The 15029-nt window shown below is 42.2% G+C and overlaps 1 protein-coding gene and 1 long non-coding RNA gene across 3 annotated transcripts in view; one reads left to right on the forward strand and one right to left on the reverse strand.

Annotated features, from left to right (window-relative positions):
- SASH1 (SAM and SH3 domain containing 1) overlaps window positions 1-15029 on the reverse strand; it is a 465315-nt gene that overhangs the window by 342881 nt on the left and 107405 nt on the right. The gene's annotated exons all lie outside the window — the stretch shown is intronic.
- On the forward strand, window positions 1078-10472 carry LOC132542487 (uncharacterized). The gene is made up of 3 exons (XR_009553499.1): window positions 1078-1199; window positions 8644-8776; window positions 10173-10472. It is a non-coding gene; the product is annotated as an uncharacterized LOC132542487 (long non-coding RNA).

Consider the following 15029-nt stretch of genomic DNA (forward strand, 5'->3'; position numbering starts at 1 on the left):
ACTCCTATTACAGGGATATGAAAAACGGTTCCAATATGTCAACTACAGGACTGCAAACCATGATCCTCCCACTAACATGATTTTAAAAAAGGGGAAGAAAAATTATAGGAAAAGCACATTTTTTCCATAGTTGCAGCAATATTCTGAGCTCAATTCTGATTTGCCTGGCCCTACTGGTGATGCTTGACTGAAAGATAAGGACTCTTTGTGGGGCAACACTGACATTTTCAGGGGTGTAACTTTGCATGTCTGTATGTCTACATGTCTCACCGTATCTGCTACCAAAGTTCTTATGTCCCCTCACTATCAAAAAAACTGCTCCATTCATCCTACCCACCACCCAATCTTTGCTCTGGATGGGAAAGTCTTAGTCTGGACAATCTTGGTCTCCTTAGATCATCATTCCAGCCAGTAAGGAAAAAAAAAAAGCGAGATAAAATATGCCATGGGAGACATTCCCTGGCTCTCAGCCAGATCAAGAGCATTGGAATTTCTTAATAAAGTTAAGCATTTTTCCCCACTTTTCTGATGTAATCTACATCAGAAATTGCTAAACATGATTTAAACTGTCCTGAACTTTAGTCAAGAAAAGTAGTCCAAACATTGACTGCCCTTTAATGCTTTTTGATGTCAGAATTTCAGGTCTCTTCTATATTTAAGACACACACACCCCATACTGCACTCCCCTTGGTGTGACCCCATCTTACTTGTACTTTCAGTGAACAAAGGAGTGTTTTTAAGGCTGATTCCCCCTGGCCACTTGGCTGCCAAAGCTGATCACATGAGTCAGCCCACTTACATGAAGATATTCTGATGATTTCCCAATGGAAGCTAGTATTTGAGGGCCAAGAAGTGACCTCAGTCAGAAGTGTTTTTTATGATAGTCATTTTTTGACACAAGAAGCATTTGGAAGAACTGGGGCATGGATCCAAATGTATTCTAAAATAGCAATAAAGAGAAACAATACCACCAAAAAGTGGTATTTATTTACTTGAACTTTAAAAAAAAAAGGATTATTACAGTCCTTGTAATATTATGGGCAGTGCTATGGTCTTTGAGATTATTCTGGACAATGGTGCTGCTCACCTCCAGTCAAATCCACTAGAGAGGAAGGAGACCCATGCTGGACCTGTGCGAAACCATCCCACTGCCTTTTATACCAAAGTCAACAGGAAAGGAAAACAGTCACAAGAATGAGGTGAGAGGCTCTAGGCTGGAGACTGGGGCATGTGAAATCAGGTCAGACTAGGGAGAATCACAGGAATGGATCACTGGTCATGTTTGCACAGAGTGAGCCATCCCTTCCCACCCTGGGTCAACACCAACCTCTCTCCTCTTTCCTTGAGGTCTTATGAGCTCAAAGTACAAATTGCTTCTTATTTTATGGGTCATATCAGGTGATGCAGCTGGGGAATTGACCCAAATGAATGCTTGAAATTGACATTAAGACAAGGATTTTTAAAAAAACATTTGAAATATAAAACTTTTATCCTTTATTTGTTAATAGATACAGAGAGAAATTAAGTGGGAGGGGGAAGACTGAGAGGGAGAAAGAGGACACCTGCAGCACTGCTTGACTGCTTGTGAAGAGCTAGCCCTGCCTGAGAGCACACATTACAAAGAATGTATAAGGACTGTATCCTGGTACCCTGTGTTGATGAATACACTGTAAACCTCTAACCTTTTCAATTAAAAAAAAAGTTTGGGGGGAAAATGATGACTGTATAGCTCAATACCTTCTCTTGATTTATTCTTTTTTAACTTTTTAAAAATATTTATTTATTTCCTTTTGTTGCCCTTGTTGTTTTATTGTTGTTATAGTTATTGTTGTTATTGTTGTTGGATAGGACAGAGAGAAATGGAGAGAGGAGGGGAAGACAGAGAGGGGGAGAGAAAGATAGACACCTGCAGACCTGCCTCATCACCTGTGAAGCAACTCCCATGCAGGTGGGGAGCCGGGGCTCGAAACAGGATCCTTATGCCAGTCCTTGTAGCTTTGTGCCATGTGCACTTAACCGGCTGCGCTACCGCCCGACTCCCCTCTTGATTTATTCTTATAATCTAAAAAAAATGTTGTATTTTATTTTTAGTAAGAGAGATAATAGAGAGAAAGACAGGGAGAAAGACTAAAACGTTACTCAGCTCTGGCTAATAGTGGTGATGGGATTGATTCTGGGACCTTGGAGCCTTAGGCTTGAAAGTGAACATTATGTTGTCTTCCCAGCCCTCATACATTTTCTTTTCAAAGATCCATTAGTTAATAACAAAGAGAAAGAGAGAGAACCAAAGTACTTCTCTGACACATTTCACTGGGGATTGAACCCAGGACCTCATGCTTGACAACAGTTTACCCACTGCTCTGCCATTTTCTATGATGCTAAGGCTTAAACTTAGCACTTCACATATGTAAGGCAAATGCCCTGCCCCAGCTTCAACTTTGGAGACTTGTGTTTCTGCCACTATGACAGCACTGAACATGACTCCCATGATCCTCTCCTCTAGGAGAGCATAGTGTGGGCTCCTCTCAAAAACAAATCTCAGGGTCTCTCTGCTTCTTTTTCATTCTGCTTTCTCTAAGTGATTGAAAAGCACACTTGACACACATAACCTCTTCAGCTATCAACTTATAATTAAATCCAGGAACACTCTGACAGCTGCAACCCCCAGGTTCCAAGTGGGTATTTGCTTTTGCACAAGCCCCCAGCCACAGCTTATGTGGCACTGCCCCAGCAGTCAGGGGGATCATGGCATGTTTACTCTGTCTACAGTATATCTTTTGCTTTGCAAAAATGAAAGCCTGTGAGTAATCAGCATTGCATACCAGCTGATCCATTTTCTTGCAAAACTGAGACCCTACTTTCTCCAGAATGAACTAAAGGTTAGTTTGATATCGTGCCAATACAGAGGAAGCCCTAGAGAAGCAGTGACGAAGAGGTAAACAGGAATGGCTTGGAAGAGGGGGAGCTGTCTGGTGGGATGCCAGCATGGAGCCCAGATTTAACAGCTTCATCAAAGGGAATGTGTTAAATGCTCATTAACTCAATTTACAAATGATCCCCAACTGGGAGGTGTTGCCAACAACAGAGGAACACAACACACACACACACACACACACACACACACACACACACACACACACACATACACACACACACACACACACACACACACACACACACACACACACACACACACACACCACTATTTGTACACATGCACAGAAAGCAGGACATAAAGTAACAGTCTGCTTGGAAGACAGACTCAAGATTGAATAGTTTTAAATACAGTCATTCAAAGAAAGTATCAGCAAGGATTTAATACATGTTAAGGGTGAGACTCAAAGATACCATTGTTTTATTGACACCAGGGTCATGAATTCACCACTTCTAGTGGTCTTTTCTTTTTTCTTGATAGGGCAGAGAGAGATTGGGAGGAGAAGGGAGATAGGGAAAGAGACACCTGCACCAAGACTTTCTGTCATGAGGCTTCCCCCCTGTGTGTGGATACCAGGAGCTTGAACAAGGGCTCTTGAGCATGATAATGTATCCGTTTAACCAGATATGTCACCATTTGGCCAACTACTGACAAAAGCTTTTGAGCACCAAAGGTATGAGGAGGGGACACTGTGTCCATGGTAATAGTGAATATGTTTCCTCCCAAAGAATCCTGGAAATGATCTGAACCCCTACCAGAAGAAAAGAACGGGGACCAGTAGACACCAAACACAAATAATGATTGAAGAACAACAATGGAGTCATGTCTCTAGGTTCTAAATATTTATTCTGAAACTCCCCAACTTTCCAAGACTTGGACCCCGCATCCACACTGTGGATCTTGTTGGTGGATTCTGGACCACAACAGATCACATCAGTACCCTATGGTCACTGCACTGACTTTTTTTTTTTTTTTTTTTTTGCCTCCAGGGTTATTGATGGGACTCCATGCCTGCACTACGAATCCACTGCTCCTGGAGGCCCTTTTTTACCCTTTTGTTGTCTTTGTTGTTTATCGTTGTTGTTATTGCTTTGTTGTTGTTGGATAGGACAGAGAGAAATCAAGAGAGGGAAAGACAGAGAGGGGGAGAGAAAGATAGACACCTGCAGACATGCTTCACTGCTTATGAAGTGACCTCCCTGCAGGTGGGGAGCTGGGGGATAGAACTGTGATCCTTGTGCCAATCCTTGTTCTTCATGCCATGTGTGCTTAACCTGCTGCGTCATCACCCAGCCCCCCACTCCACTGACTTTTAAAATGCCATGGGGGATGTACTTGGTAGAACACATGTTCCTATGCCCAAGGACGCAGGTTCAAGCCCTTGGTCTCCACCTGTGTGTATGTGTGTGTGTGTGGGGGGGGTAGTTTCACAAGTGGTGAAACAGTACTGGAGGTGTCTTTCTTCATCCCTTTCTATATTTCCCTTTTCACACAATTTCTCTCAGTCTCTCTAAAAAAAAATTGGCAACCAGAAGCAGTGGATTTGTCATGCAAGCATAAAGACCCAATTATAGATGCAGTCAGCAAAACAGACCTGGCAAGGTATTGGTCTAAGTGAGGGGCAGGATTCTTAAAGAGCAAGGCATATTATCTGGTACCTCTGCCCCGTCAGGACCTCAGGACTACAACAGTCCTTACACGTGTGTTCCATCCCTGACATCACCCCACTGGACGTCCTTTGCAAAATCTTGGGATGATATACTGTCATCTAACAGACTGTGTGGATAGAAAGCATTGGGTGATATGAACTGGGTGATGGGTTGCCTGGATTGTAGCTTTTTTTCTGCTGATAATTAATTATCTGTGTGACCCTGGACAGGGTCCTGGACTTTTCTGGTTTCACTGTTTTAATAAGAGTAAGATTTTCTACTTTAGAATCCATGAAGTAGCTCCTGGGAGGTCACCTGTCCATTAAAATCTGTAAATATTGATGTGACTACACACGTGTACTTTTAGAGTAAGATTATATATCCTTTGGGAAAGAATCATGTTTTTTTGTTTGTTTTTGCCTCCAGGGTTATCGCTGGGGCTCGGTACCTGCACTATGATTCCACTTCTCCTGGAAGCCATTTTTCCCCATTATATTGGATAGGAAAGAGAGAAATTGAGAGGGGGAGGGGGAAAAATAGGAGAGAGATACTGCTTGTGAAGCAAATCCCCTGTAGGTGGGGAGCAGAGGGCTTGGACCAGAATCCTTGAGCAGTCCTTGCACTTCATACTATATGCACTTAACCCAGTGTGCCACTGTCTGCCCCCTGGAAGAATCATTTTTGTAAAAATGATCCTGATGTAAGAGTGTTAATCACTGAGGATTACTGGATCATTGTTATGATTCCTGCTAAAGCTATACTCTACTCCCTAGTCATTCAGTCCTTTTAATCTCCAGTTGAGACTAGTAATGAGAGGCTCCAGCAACAGAAAGAACTGGAGTCAAGCTCATCACAGGTCACCAAAGCTTTAGGCTAGACACCTGATCTCTTGATTAGATGTGTGTGGATGAAAAACTATGGATGTCTCTTTGATCAATTGGTTAGAACACTGGAAAAGTCTAAGTGCAGGTTTGCTGGTTGGATATATCCTTAGATCATTTTAAGTGTTCACTGGAAAAGTAAAGAAAGTTCTATTGGATCTAACACTATGGACATCTTGGAACTCAGAACTCAGACTTTTTGGTACCCAAGGAAAATTGTATTAACTATATCCTCACTCTCCAAGTGAAGAAATGGTCAGGCCACTTTTATAAGTGATCTCTCTCTCTGTCTCCCCTATCTCTCTCTCCTCTATCTCTTACAAGGAAGATGATAGAAAAATATATAATAGATCTACATATATCAGAAAGATATTATGTAACTTTCTATCATCTATGTATTCATCACCTCCCTTGTTCTCCATTCTCTTTCTTCATTCTTTAACAGAAAGACCCTATATCCTTGAAGCTTTGATCCCTAATGAGTCTGAAAATATAAGTGCTGGAGAGATGCTAAGTAAGCACAATGCTGCCTGCCCCAGAAGTTACACGTTCAATCCCTCACACTGCCATATGCTGGAGCAGAACAGTATTTCAGTCTTTCACTCATAAAATAAATAAATAAATAATATATGCACATACACATACATATATTAATACATACACACATATTTGGACTGTGCAAGTCACTTAATCATACTTTCCATGTGCAAAGCCCTGGCATATAGTAAAAAAAAAAACTTAGAAAAAATTTGAGAATACAAATTCATAGCAACGGCTAGCTTTGGAGGTGAGGGAGGGATGCGACAAAGAGGTTGTAGGTGACCATGGCTGGCTGTAATGTGCTTTCTTAAGCTGGAGCATGGGCATGCTCTTAGGGTCCTCTATATTTTGAAAAATATGAATAGTAAATAGCTCTTAAGAGACTTTACAAGCTGTCTAAAAAAAGGTTGGTTTACTTAAAATGCTCAGGCCACTTGATGAAACAGCTCCATCTCTGAGAAGGATTCTGAGGCAGTGGTCTGAAAGGAAGGCAAGGAAGAGGTCCCAGGCAGTGGTGCACCTGGTTAAGCATACACACTACAGTGCTCAAGAATCTGGGTTCAAGCCCCTGAAACCCACCTGTAGGGGAAGAGCTTCACAAGTGGTCAAGCAATGTTGCAGGTGGCTCTCTGTTTCTCACCCTCTCTACCTCTCCGCCTTCCCTTTCAATTTCTCTCTGTCTCCATCCAATAGTAAATTAAATTTAAAAAGAAGCAAGACTCAATGAAGAATAACAGTGGTAGAAATTGCCCCACTTTCTGAAGGGGAGCTGAGTCAACATACTCTGCCACTAGAGAAAGACTGGTCCTGAAATGAGTGCAGCCTAGAATGCTCCTAGCTATGACAATGGAATGCAAGCTCAGACCTACAGGGTTGCAGAGGTTACACAGGCTCCTGTGCTAAATATGAATAGGCATGAGCCCTAGGTCAGATCGATGGGGGTTATAGTTAACAGTATTTACATACTTTCCCCATATTAGGGAACTGTTCTCTGCCCTGATCCAGCTTTTTTTTTTTTAATATTTATTTTATTTATTCCCTTTTGTTGCCCTTATTGTTTTATTGTTGTAGTTATTATTGTTCTTGTCGTTGTTGGATAGGACAGAGAGAAATGGAGAGAGGAGGGGAAGACAGAGAGGAGGAGAGAAAGATAGACACCTGCAGACCTGCTTCACCGCCTGTGAAGCGACTCCCCTGCAGGTGGGGAGCCAGGGTTCGAACCGGGATCCTTATGCTGGTCCTGTGCTTTGCGCTACCTGCGCTTAACCCGCTGCGCTACAGCCCGACTTCCCTGATCCAGCTTTTAGTCCTGTTCCAGGGCTCTGTTCTGGCTCCTACGCTATTTAATATTTACATCAATGACCTCCCAGAAACTTCTTCAAGGAAGTTCATCTACGCCGATGACATCTGCTGTGCAACTCAGGCATCCAAGTTCGACATCCTCGAGGAAACACTCACGAAAGACATGTCTCTGATATATGATTACTGTAAAAAATGGCGACTAATCCCTAGCACTGCAAAAACGGTATCATCTGTTTTCCATCTACACCATGCCTCGGCCTCGCATGAGCTTAATGTGCAGCTTGGCGGTACGAGAATCCGGCATGAAGCCCAGCCAGTCTATCTTGGTGTTACTCTCGATCGCACTTTGTCATTTCACAAACATCTCATAAAAACTGCAGCAAAGGTGGGCGCAAGGAATAACATCATTGCAAGACTGGCCAGCTCCTCATGGGGCGCAAGCGCTTCCACACTGCGATCATCATCTCTGGCATTACGCTATTCCACTGCAGAATACTGTGCCCCAGTAGTTCCGCAGCCCCCATGTCCACTTGGTCGATTCCAAATTATATTCCTCCATGAGGATAATTTCTGGAACCATCCGTTCCACCCCAGTTCCATGGCTGCCAGTTCTTAGCAGCATGGCCCTGCCAGATATTCGTTGGGACGCGGCATCATCCAAGTTCATTTCCCACGTCTACGCTCGACCGGACCTGCCAATATACGCGGATATCTTCGCCCACCCTGTCCAACGCTTGACGTCTCGTCACCCAATCTGGTCCCCTACGCCTACACTGAACTTCTCTGTTCCAGTCTCTTGGAAATAGAGTTGGCAGTCAGCTGAGGTCAAGAACAAACACCTCATCACAGACCCCTGCAAGCGTCAACCCGGCTTTGACCTAGCACGTTATGATTGGGCCCTCCTCAATCGCTATCGAACAGGCTATGGCCGGTGCGCCGCTATGTTCCATTGCTGGGGAGCCAGAGACGACCCGAATTGCCCCTGCGGCTACAGGCAGACTATGACCCACATAGTCAATGACTGCCACCTCTCCAGATTCAAAGGAGGTCTCGAAACTTTACATCAGGCTCAACCTGACGCTGTTGACTGGCTACGGAAGAAGGGCAAACGCTAGAAGAAGAAGAAGTCCTGTTCCCAACTCGGACACCATCTTCCCAGACAATACAAAGCCCACCTGCATGTTAGGCTTATGCAAAAATCAGAAAAGTCATGGGTTCCTTGGGATATATCTAAAAAAGACTTCCTAGCCCCATACAACATGAAAATCCCAAATCTCATCTTTAGGTTGCTGATTATTAAATGATTTGTTCTGCTTTGTATTTTAATGCATTTCAGCCACCAAGCTGCAGATATGATCATGATGCCAACCTGACTTCCCTCGGCAGATGACCTCACCAATGTGTCCTGGAAACCCACCTCTCCAGAGCCATGCCCCAGTTGGGAAAGACAGAAACCGGCTGGGATGGGGGTACGGATCAACTTTTCAATGCCCATGTCCAATGGAGATGCCATTATAGAAGCCAGACCTCCCACCTCTGCACCCCATAAAGATCTTTGGTCCATACTCCCAGAAAGAGATAAAGAATAGGGAAACTTCCAGTGGATGGAATATGGAACTCTGGTGCTGGAAATTATGTGGAACTGTACCTCTCTTATGCTACAATCCTGTCAATTATTATTAAACCACTAATAAAATAAAATTTAAAAAGATATTTGTTACAGACAGTAACCTCTAAAGTCCTTGTGGTATTAAATGTTACTAATTTTAAATAAATGTAACAATGACTTTTTAATAACAGAGAGTCTTAATTCCTTAATTTTAAAGGTTCCCTTGTTTTATAGGAGTGACCTGAGCACTGCTTCATCCTGACACACGAGATATGAGGAACTAGAGATCACACCCAGGCCCAATGCATTCAAAATTCCTTCCATGAAAATTTTTTTCCCCTGTGTTCTACTTGCCGACTCACTTCCCTTGACTGCTCAATCACATTAAATATAAAAGTTTTAATAAATTTATTAACTAAAACTTTAAAAAAAGGCAAGGAAGCATATACCAAAAGTTCGTCATGCTACATCTGTGAGCTGAAATAGTACACAGACCTAAAAACTCTTACAAAGTATTTTTCATGGTATGAGGAAGTAAATTTGGTACAATTTCAAGTTGAAAAGTAAGATACAAGGTTACACGTAAAATACAATTTTAAAGTTCAGGAAAGACTAAAATAAAAAAGAACGACAAAGCAAACAAAGCAAACACTGTCTCTGGGCTGTGTAATTGTAGCCCTTTTGAACTTGTTGCTAAGTTCTAATTTTATACAATTGAGTATGTGTTACCTTATTCAAGAATCACTTAATTTATTACATATGAGAGATTGGAGAGTGTATGTTTCATATGAGACAGAGAGAAAGAGAGAGGTTAGAGCACCACATTGGTACATACAGTACCAGGGACTGAACTGGGAACCTCAAGCATGCAAGTCCTGTGCTCTACCAGCTGTGATAGTTCCCTGGCTGCTGTTTTACTTCTGTGTAATGGAAAAATAACAAAAGTAGCTCACCTATTGTGTGTTATTACCATCTTTCCAGACAATAACTTGGGTCCACCTGCAAACTAGATGTCAGGCTCAGGCAAAAACTAGTCAAGTCATTGGTCTTTGGAATATAACTAAAATAGGGAGTCGGGCAGTAGCGCAGCGGCTGAAGCGCACTTGGTACAAGGACTGGCATAAGGAATATAACTAAAATAGACCTACCAGCTTTCTCCAAAATGGAGACCCCAAATCTTCATCTGTAGTATTCTTGCCTTTGGGTTCATGATAAGTCAACAATTTGTTCTGCTTTATATCTTAACTCTTTTCCAGCCACCAGGTTCCAGATGATACCATGATGCCAGCCTGACTTCCCTGGGAAGATGACCCCACCATGTGTCCTGGAATCCCACCTCCCCAGATTCCTGCCCCACTAGGGAAAGAGAGAGACAGGGTGGGAGTATCGACCTGCCAACCCCCATGTTCAGCAGGGAAGCAATTACAGAAGCCATACTTCCCACCTTCTGCACCCTATAAAGACCCTGTGTCTATATTCCCAGAGGGATAAAGAATAAGAAAGCTATCAAAGGTGGGGATTGGATACGGAGTTCTGGTGTTGGGGAATTGTGTGGAATTGTACCCCTCTTACCCTGTGGTCTTGACAATATTTCCATTTTATAAATAAATAAATAAAAATTAAAAAATTCTTCTGGTAGTTTCTGATAGTGGGAGGATTTGATATCAAATAGGCACTATGCTGTTGTGGCAGACTGCCGTTGACTCACTGTGTGTTGAACTTTAAAAACATGTAGAACTGGCCAGAGAGACACAGAACTTCTAAGTCTGAGGGACCAAGTTCAATTGCTGACACCACCATATGCCAGGACTGAGCAGTGAGTTCTGATATTTTTCCCTCAGAAAAAATAAATCAGTAAACATATATAGCTAACACTGCCTCCTTCTCAGCTCTGCCCTTATGTCCCCCACCCCAAACACTTCAGTGTTCCCTGCATCTATTCCAAGACTAGATATAGATGAGAGGGAAGTTCTCCATTGATTCTGTACAAGGCCCAAGTAGATCTAGGTATTTTGGAAGAAGTAGGAAGAACTATGATCATGCTAGGTAGTGCAAGGATTCTCCTATGTATGCAAACATGCCACATCACAGTACAACCACACACACACCCTAACACACAACACACATAATTTCTCACACACCAGACTCTCACATATATTACCCGCACCACCACAACAAACACCTGCAACATGCACACGCACGTATCTCCCATGGTGTCCCTGTCTACCCTTCACACACTTACACATCACTTCTTACCTTAGTACATAAACATACACCCCACACACACATATACACACCATTTCCCAACAGTGTCCCTGTCTACATTCTACACTGCCTGAGTTTCCTGAGGGGGAAGGCATGTGGCATTCCTGTAGCAGCTGTCTTAGGACCATCTGGATATAGGGCAGTAGTCACAGCTGTGTGTGTGTATGTGTGTGTGTGTGTAGTGGGGGAGGGGCAGGTTTGGAGAAGAAGGAGCTGCTCTGTAATCCTCTGTCCCTCATGTCCCCCCCCTCTTTATTCAGTGCAGTCAGTCACCCAGGAGGAATGGATTTGACTGCTTCATCTGCCTGCTAATGACTCTGAAAAAGGATGAAGGCAACTTGGACTTAGCTGCAAGCACATTCAAGGCCTTTTAGAGAGGGGTGGGAGTGGGGTTCCTGACACACAAGAGAAGCAGTTGGCTTGGATCCCTTTTTGCAACAGAAACCTGAGTGTCCACTTTTGTCTTCAGGACATACCTCTATTTATGCCATCACTGCAGAGAATTGAGCTCTTCTTAGAAGCAGAGGCTGCAGTCAGGTTCAAAAAACAGGAAAGAATTGACTGGGAAGTAGAGTGACCTTGACTGTGACTCAGAGAATGGAAGGTCCAGAAAAGAGCACTATACATAACATGATTCTTTCAAGTTCCATCCAGATGAGGCAAAGGATATGACTTCATCATTTTTAACAGCTGAGTAGCATTCCATTGTGAATATACACCACAACTTTTTAGCTAGTCATCTTTCTGGATACCTAGGTTGCTTCCAAGTTTGAGATAAGGCAAAAAGAAAAGAATAAATACCAGGTGATCTAACCTACAGGTGGAACTTAAGAAACAAAGATAAGAAGATAAAAAAATGTGAAGACTATCCTGGGTGGGGTGCACTGCATCAAAGCAAAGGACTCTGGGGAAGGAGGTAGAAGGGAGGGGGTGGAGACAGGATTACAGTCCTGATGCATGATGGTGGAAAGGATCTGAACTGGCAGTGAGAGTGTGCTGCAGATAACTATCAGGAGAAGATGAGAAATCAAACCCCTGTCAACAGCTGTACTGGAAACCATTAACTCTCAATCAAATGATTTTTAAAAATGCTATCCAGAGGTAGGTAACATTAAGAGACACTCAGGAATCAAACTGCTATAATTATTCATGCTTTTAGAAAACTCCACTATTCCAAATCATTAGTATTGGAATAATTTCAATTTAACCTCGCCCCAAGCCCTAAATAAAAGATTCTCTTGGGTGGGAGAGACAGCATAATGGTTATGCAAAAAGACTTTCATACTTGAGGCTCCAAAGTCCCAGGTTCAACCTTACATATCACTATAAGCCAGATCCGAACAGTGAAATAAATAAATGAATAACTCATATGGGTACTTCAATCTTAAGAATTGTATCTGATTTTCACTACAATCTTCACTGAGCATTTGTTGAACTCTGGATCTCAGACATATAAACCACCCACTCTACCACTAAGCTACATCCTGTATCCTTGATCAAATATATATATAGTGACTCAGTGTCTATAATGTAGGACTTTCAGACGTAAGATGCAGGGTTCGGCCCCTGAAACCACATGCACCTGGGTAATGGTCTTCCTCACTGCCATCTTGTGAAATGTTACAATTCTTTAAAATATATACATTATGTATATTATTTATATAGACTGAACTAATATGCAATTGCTTGATTATATGCATTTGTATGTCTTAACGTTATATATTTAAAGATGTTGGAGGTACACATAGTAGGTTCTATCTCTATATACTTATGTTTGATGTGTATATACAAAGATACATGCCTATTATTATTATGATATTAGGCATAGCTTCATGAGAACATTTATTATGTCAAAGAGTACTCAAGGCATTACTCCCCCTTCTCTCCTTTCACACATAGTTTCTTATTTCACTGCTCCTTCTTTGACAGAAACACTCATGTCTCTGCTAAGTTACTCTACTGTTTATTTATGGCATTGTCTTAATTTCCAAATCACGTCCTTCTACAGTTTCTTCGGACCTGCCCATTATAGGTGTATAGACATGATTTATTAACTTGCTAAAATGAGAGGTGCTTTAGCATTCCAACTTGCCTTCTGTCCACCTCCCATCCCTTGTACCATTTTTGCCTTCAATTTTTCCAATGTAGTCACTGTGTTCCTCTGAGAATTCAGAAATCAGGGCAGTACTAGAAACTCAGAAGATAAAAAGAAGAAAGGAAGTGAAGAATGAAGGTAGGAAGAAAGGGGGAAAAAAGGAAAGAACAACAAAGAAAGAGATCTACTGGGGTAGATGCCTGTGAGAAGCATGACTTAGGAATTCCCCAGGAAATTCATTCAGTTAGCAAACATAGCACCTGGGAACATCAGTCTACCTTTCATGCTAGTTGTTATCTCCAGGGCACTGGGAAGGGGTGTTCAGCACTGGGTGATAGCAGGATGCGCATGCCAGCTGCTTTGTGGGAGAATGACTGTCATTTCCATGGAGCTGGAACCCTCCTCTGCCTTGTTCAGCTCTATCTCCCAACTTCAAGAGCAATCCTGACACAATGAACACACACACAATCAATTTTTTTTTCAAAGAATGAATGAAAGGATGGATGAACATAATCTCATTTAATCCTCAGAGCAACCCAGGTATAACCCTAATCAGAACCTCCCTTTCATAACAATTTAGGAAACTGGTCCTAAAAAAAAATTGAGAGTTGTGTTTTCTGGGCGATTGTTCTTTCCATAAAGTATTATTTTCATGTAATCTGAGAAATAACCCATGCCAAGGAACTGATCAGGGTCTGGGGGAGATAGCAGGGTTAGCGTGACTAAGTCAGTCCCCAAAATTATCCAGTGTTTGTCTCAACCAAACTGTATGGAGAGCCCATTCTGGGCTACTAGACTTGGAGATTTATATTCATTGATTTCCATCCTTTCTTCACAATAGCTCTGCCAGGGAACTGGCTGGCTTAAGACCAGTTTCTTAAATATCCATTTGTCCAGTGAAGAAAGTTTGCTTAAAATTCAACCTTCGTTTGAGGATCTGGACTTCATTTTAGCGTCCTATATTTTCTTGACATTTTGGAACAAGTCAATGATTTTTTTTTTTAAATCAGTTCCTTTAAGGACACATCTAACTTGATTTTCTATTTCTACTAGGTATTTGTTGAACTTGCAGAATTTTTCTTCTAAATGCTGGGATTGTTTTGGATACTTGAAAGTGCTTCCTCTCCCGTCCCCCCCCCCCCCCCCCGTCCATGACCTACTTTTGGATAGTTCTCTTTAGTCAGTTTATGTAAAGCATTTTTGTTCAAAATTTAAATTAGATTAAACATTAATTTAGTTTGATATTTATTTCTCAGGCATCAGGTACAGACGGACAAATGTTCACAGGGGATTGAATTTTACACAAATGGGCTTGGGGGTAAGATATTCTCTAGTCAAATTGTAATGAGAAAACTGACAGACAAAGACTTTGATGACCCAGTTATGTGCTTCTCACTCCTCTCCTTTCTGTTCCCATCACTGTCACCTGCAAAGGGAGGGGTGTGAGCTCCTACTGACTCCTGATTTTCTTTTTTTTAATTTGGTGCTCGATGTCAGAAGCTGCTTTCTCCTGTTCTCCTGAGTCAAAGGCAGGGACTCAGTTGGGCCACTGAGTAGATATACTGGAGGGAAGCAAATCTTCCACAGCAAGTACACCTATCAACTTTTCCCTGGACCATTCTGACAGACATTAGTGGATTATGTGAATGACTTCATTTAGAAATGACTAAGGAGCTTGGGTAGTGCCATACCCTTTCGAGCATGCATGTTACAGTGCTCAAGGACCTAGGTTCAAGTCCCCAGTCCCCATCAG

This window comes from Erinaceus europaeus, chromosome 13 (assembly GCF_950295315.1).
Source record: "Erinaceus europaeus chromosome 13, mEriEur2.1, whole genome shotgun sequence".
Lineage (NCBI taxonomy): Eukaryota > Metazoa > Chordata > Mammalia > Eulipotyphla > Erinaceidae > Erinaceus > Erinaceus europaeus.